The following is a 6,000-nucleotide window of genomic DNA, read 5'->3' on the forward strand; positions in this document are numbered from 1 at the left end:
TGTTTTCTACAACAAGTCTCTTGCCTCCGAGGATCTGTGACATTTTAAAACAATAAACAAAAGGTCATTTTAGTACATACGGTTGGTGATGCCTTTTTCACCCCTGGTTCCCCTCTTTCGGGCTCAGATCCACAAAAAGTTCTTAATGGTATCAGGACCTTCGGTAGTTACGTTTTCTTGCTTCCAAGGGCCTGACAGATTCAGAGTACAAAACAAAAATTCAACAAAATGTATTTTTCTGGTTGCACTTTGGGTGATCGTTCCTGACCCTTGGGTCCCCCCTCTTCCGGACTCAGACCCCTCTCGAATATCAGCCTCCCTCTGTCGGGTTCACTCTGGCATGTATTCCAAGACTTTCTCTGTTGCACTGTTATTTGTTGCAGTCACAGGTTGGTGGGTGTTGGCTTCTCACCCTTGGATCCCCCTCTTCCGGGCTCAGATCCTATTCGACAGTTCACGTCCCTCCTTCGGGTTCACTATGGCTTTCAATGCAATGGTCTGTTAGATGTCTTTTTTAAACAGTTCACTGTGGACATCCCTCAGCCGAGTTCACTCTTATCAACACACTGTATATTGGGACTTTAGACGTTGCCCCTGGTTTATCGGCTTCCCTCCTTCGGGTTCACTCTTGACAACTTTGTCATCAGTTTTACAAGGCATGATTCACTTCTCTTAGCTTCACAATCTTCTGTCGGTCAAAGACTTTCGACTGTAAAGAGGATTTTACTGGACCCCTGTGTGACCACTTTGACCCCTTTTTAACTTTTCCCAAGGCCTTCTGGTAATGGTAATTTCCCAGAGTTTCCTGAGTGAGCACCCACCTGGTGCTGGACTCTTCTGTTGCTGGTTTTCCAACTTTTCAGTATCAATATTTCTTTATGCTTTCACAGTTCAAGTAACTGTTCACTACTTTTTGTTCAACACAGTTTGGTTTCTTTATCAGCTCTCCCCTCGACTCATTGGCTGTGATGAACTGCTCTGCTTTTGGAGTCAAGCTTGGTATAACGGAGACAAGCGTCTCTTGGTTATCAGTGCAGAAGGGTCTCGTGTACCGTTGGCTTCTGCTGCAACACACGCTGGCTATTCGCTGTCTTACGATTCCTTCTGCAGAGGTTTCACAGGCCTTGTTCGGAAAGGGCAAGGTCGCTTCTCTCCTTGTCACCCTCTTGGTTTGCGCTGTCTTTCTCCTCCTCTTGAACTTCTATACTGAGTTAGCTCTCGCGACATGCAGTCTGCCTTGCTTGTCTGCCTTGCTTGTATTGTGTTCTCGTGCTCCACCTTTTATCCCTGTGGGGAAGGGAAAGGGCTGTCAGTTGTGTGTGATTCTAGTCAATTGCCTGACTTTGCCTGATTGTTGTGTTTGGACATATCAGGTAAAGGGCTCAGGTGTTAGTCCATCGTCCTTCATGATATGCAAAAGTGTTCACGTCGGAAAAGGGGGAGGTTAGAGTGTTTGCGTATCCTCTGTGGTAGGTTGAGGAAAAGGTGGCAATAGAAGGATACTGTGTCTCACCCGTCAGTGTCCCACTTCCACTCCCTGAGAACCCCCCATCCAGGTGATCCTCCCTCACTGGTCCACCCCCAAGAACTGGATCCAATAGTGATGGCCGTGTCCTGGCCACCTGGATGACTGAGCCTTGGGTACTAGTCGGTGCAACACCTTCAGGTTTCTCACAGCACTCAGAACAAAATTCCTAAAGACAAACACGTAGGATTGTTGCATTACCTATCATTACCCACAAGACTATGGCAAATCATAGCCAACAACTTTATTGTTGATCCTCCCTCCAAGGGTTGTACACCATAATGTTAACCATTGACACTTTTTCAAGAATGGCTCATTTCATTCCCTTGCATAAATTACCAACAGCAGCAGAAATGGCAGCCGTCGTCTTTCAGGACATTTTCTGCTTACACTGGCTACCCTCAAGCATCATATCTGATCGAGGTAGTCAGTATATATCCAGATTTTGGTCTCAGTTGTGTAAGCTCTTACGGATTCAAATATCACTGTCCTCAGGTTACCATCCTCAGAGGAACAGAATAACCAAGAGTGTCAACCAAACCTTAGAGCAATTACTCAGATGTATTTCTTCGCAAGTGGATGAAGACTGGGCTACCTTAAAACCCATTGCAGAATTTGCTTATAACACTAACCACGCTTTCTTGAACACTAGCCCTATGGTTTTCACCATACAATCACACCTTTGGTCAGACCCGAGTCCTGTGATATCCCGTCAGTCAACACCTGGGTAGCTGACCTTATGCAGGTGCACAAACAGGCCACAAAACATCTTAAAAGGCCAGAGAAACTACCAAGTGTTATGTGGACAAAAACACAAAGCCAATCCCTCGTACGGGATGGGTGACAAGGTCTGGCTCTCTGCTAGGTACCTGTGTAGACATCTTGACCCTACCAAACTGCCCATGTTTTTGGTGCTTTTTTATGGTGAGCCAGATCAATCCTGTGGCTTTCCGTCTTCGTCTGCCAGTTTCCAGGAAAAGAATACACCCCGTTTTTCTTGTTTCCCTTTTGAAACCCTATGCTGCCTCCTGGAATTTGAAGTCTTTTATTTGCATTTCCCGATATCGCAGAGGACGCCTACAATACCTTGTGGAATGGAAAGGATACCCACCATCTAAACGTTCATGTGAACCTGTCTCCTTCATCTATGCCCCTGCCTTGCTCAAGAAGTTCCATCGTCTTGCCTCCCGGTAAAACCTCTGGGGACCGGTTTTCGGAGAGAGCATGCTGTCATGAATCGCTGTGCCTGGTCTCTTTGGTTGGGCTGGCGATGCTCTCCCTGATTCGTGGGCACCATTTTTACCTTCAAAATGGCCCCGCTATTTCCTATGGGAGCACTTTCTACAGTCTAGTGTTTGTGCTACAGTCGTATGCTGCCTCCTTTTTTTCTGGTAGTTGGGCTTAACAGACGCCACGACATTCGGGTCTGCATGTCTCGACGCAGGGAAAATAGTTTTCCCTGCTCAGCACTCTCCTTTGTTACTCTGTTCTCCAGTCCTTCTGAGTTCTTGAATTCCTTCTTGCCTTTTCTTGTTTTGTCCTTACCTTGGTTCTTCCTGGCTGCTGTGCTGTTTTTGTCTGCTGACTTTTTTCCTTTGAGCTGCATTTTTCCTTTTTTATTTTTATTTCGTTGCTCCTGGAATGTGGCTATTTTTACCTGGTCTTCTTGGTTATCCATCGGCCTCTGACTTCTGAGGACTTCATTGGACTGCACAGGTTTTTTCCTTCCCCTTTCAGGGAAGGTTTTTTCTCCTGTGAAAATCTATTGACTTTCTGCTCCAGAGGTCACATGGCCTGGGAACTACCCAGTCAGGCAGCGTGGCATCTGTAAAGTCTCACCCTTATCTCCACGACTCACGGACTAAGCACAATGCTTGCATGGCATCCACCCAGAGCAAGACCCCTCAAGCAAAGATACAGGTGAGCAGCATTCTCAACTTTGACACCAGCAGATATAGTGAGAAAGGTTAAAGAACTCATAAATATAAGGGCAAGCAATTGAGACTAAGGATTTGACCATTTAGAAGTGCACAATTTGTTGGCAGTGCGAAGGAAGGGTGCTATATCAAACGTGGAGTAGGGGTGAAGTAGTCAAGTGCGTAGAATAGGTAAGGGGATGGACAGGTCGGTTGGGGAGGGAGAACATGGAAGGCTGTGTGTGTCACACATTTTAGAGGAAAGGTAGTGAGCAAAGATTGGTGGAGGCGATGGATATTGGCTTGGGAGGTGTGAGCAAAGATTGTGTGCAGATGAAAGTTTTAGGGGGTGATTGTGAAGGGAGGATATTAGGTTTGTGAAGGTGGATTTGGTGAAGTCCAGCGCAGAGGTTAGTGCAGCAAGGGAATTTATGTAGGCTGGGAATAGGGAAGGTGTCCGTAATTTGCACAGCCATTGTAGGTCACAGTGCATATTTGCTTTGAGGGTCTGAATTTGAGAGGTGATGCAAGGCTGAGGACAAGGACGGGAAGGTGAGTGTGCTAGCAAGATAGTGTTTGTTAACTGGAGTGGTAATTCAATTGCAGAGGGTAAGTCAGAGAAAGAATGGTTGTTAGGGAGAATTCTCATTCAATGGCTAATTTCCCTTACCTATAGTCCCCTATCAGCTTTGCTGGATTTGAAGGGTTTGTTTATTTTTTTCTGCTAAGAGTGAGACACTTTTTCCCACTCTTAGGCATTTTTGCTATGTGTGTTCTAGGCTATTTTTGTGTTTAATGTCTATGGGATTTTCTCAACCCCATTGGAACCATCTTTATTCACATATTACACAGCACCCTCAGTGCAGTGACATAGGGCTGTTGTAGTGACCCCCAAACATAGACTCCATAACCTGGGACTGACAACTGTCTCCCAGGGCATGTAAAGTCCCCATTGACTTTACTAGTCCATTTTTATTAACTAAACCAGTACAAACCATCTTACTATGCAGGTACTGGAAAGGGTTAATAGTTTTTCCATTGTGTTCATTTTTGAGAGGGTGTACCGTACAGTCCCTCTCTCAACAGTTTCTGGCTGGCGGCAGTGGTTACTACTGTAAATATTTGACCGCAAATATTTCCCTATGGGATTTTCCCATTGTTCGAGGCTACCACTTTTTCTGACAGCCTCTAACATACCGCCGGTGCATTTTAATATTAACTTGACTCGGTAGGTTTTATTTGCCAGAACTTTAATATAACTTATTTCTCGTGTCTTTCTCTAAACTCCTAACCCAGGTCGGGGATCCTTTGTTCGTCCTTTTGGCGGGCTTCTGCCGAGAAGCCCTCCTTTCGGCGCCACTGATTCTGGGGTGGGTCCATTGTGGGGTTGGGGAGTAGGACCCCTGGACAGGGTTGCTTCAGCAACCCATGTCACACTCTGTCCTGATAGTCTGGAGGGTCTCCCACCAAGATGACCACTCCACTGTGTGAGTGAGAGCTAGGCTGTATGAATGGGGATCTTTTTGCATAAAAGCAGGGTCCTGAGGACTGGAACAGCAAGATGTCGACACTGGAACTAAGAAGCCAAAGAGGAGAGAAGCCAAAGACATCTGCAACGACTGAACCACCGGTGAAGCCGTGCTGCAGCATCTCACCACTTTTCTCCACACAACGAGAGAAGATCTTCATCTGAAGAGCGTCTTCCCTTGAGCTGGTGGGGCCAACCAGTTTGCCAATCGCCTTCTCAGACTTGCCTTCGTCGAATCTCCTGTACCCTGTACTCGGCGGTCGGATAGCCAGGCAACAGTCCACCCGGACCGCGATTTAAAGGAGCGTACCTCTTATTCGTCAGGCAGCACCGCAGCTGGTTTCATCCCAGGGTAGTGCAGTAACTCGAACCTTCCTCCACAACGAGAGCCTCTCTTCCTCTGCTGGATCACCCGAACTGCAGGAACTACCAGGAACAACTTCCACTGCAGGAGCCACTTCTTCATTTCAAGGTACATTGTTCTGCCAGGCTGCCCTTTCTTCGCGGTAGCACTAAAGGTGTTTTAAATCCTTTACCTACCTGTTGGGTTGGCTGCCCCTCTCTTAACATTGTCTTTTCAACTTCTGCATCCACCTTTTCAAAATCGTTAACCAAAGACTCGACTGCAGCTACAAGAACATTTTGCTCCTGGGCCCTTACCCTGTACCACTGACTCTGGCACAGGCCTACTGACTCTGGCTACATTTGTAAAACCTGCCTTCTTTAGATTGATTCTCAACTAGAACTGTGGTGGTGCGCCTATTTCTTATAACTACCCTTTTCAAACCTTGTGAAATGCCATTTTGCTCAGTTTTCATTTAAGTATTGCCTATACTGATGCACTGTCTTGCTTCAACTGGTTCACAAACCTATGGAAAGTGTTGCTAGGGTGTATAAGAACCTATTTCTATATAACGTGTGCTTTCCCCCCTTGTGAGGAATTGATAGAGTATCCCTTGTGTGTGGTTTTCACTGTGCCGTTTTGCTCAGTTTTCACTCTGGTTCACTTGGTCTACAATTTAACTTGGGAG

The sequence above is a fragment of the Ambystoma mexicanum genome, chromosome 3q (assembly GCF_040938575.1).
Source record: "Ambystoma mexicanum isolate Mex_15411 chromosome 3q, UKY_AmexF1_1, whole genome shotgun sequence".
Classification (NCBI taxonomy): Eukaryota; Metazoa; Chordata; class Amphibia; order Caudata; family Ambystomatidae; genus Ambystoma; species Ambystoma mexicanum.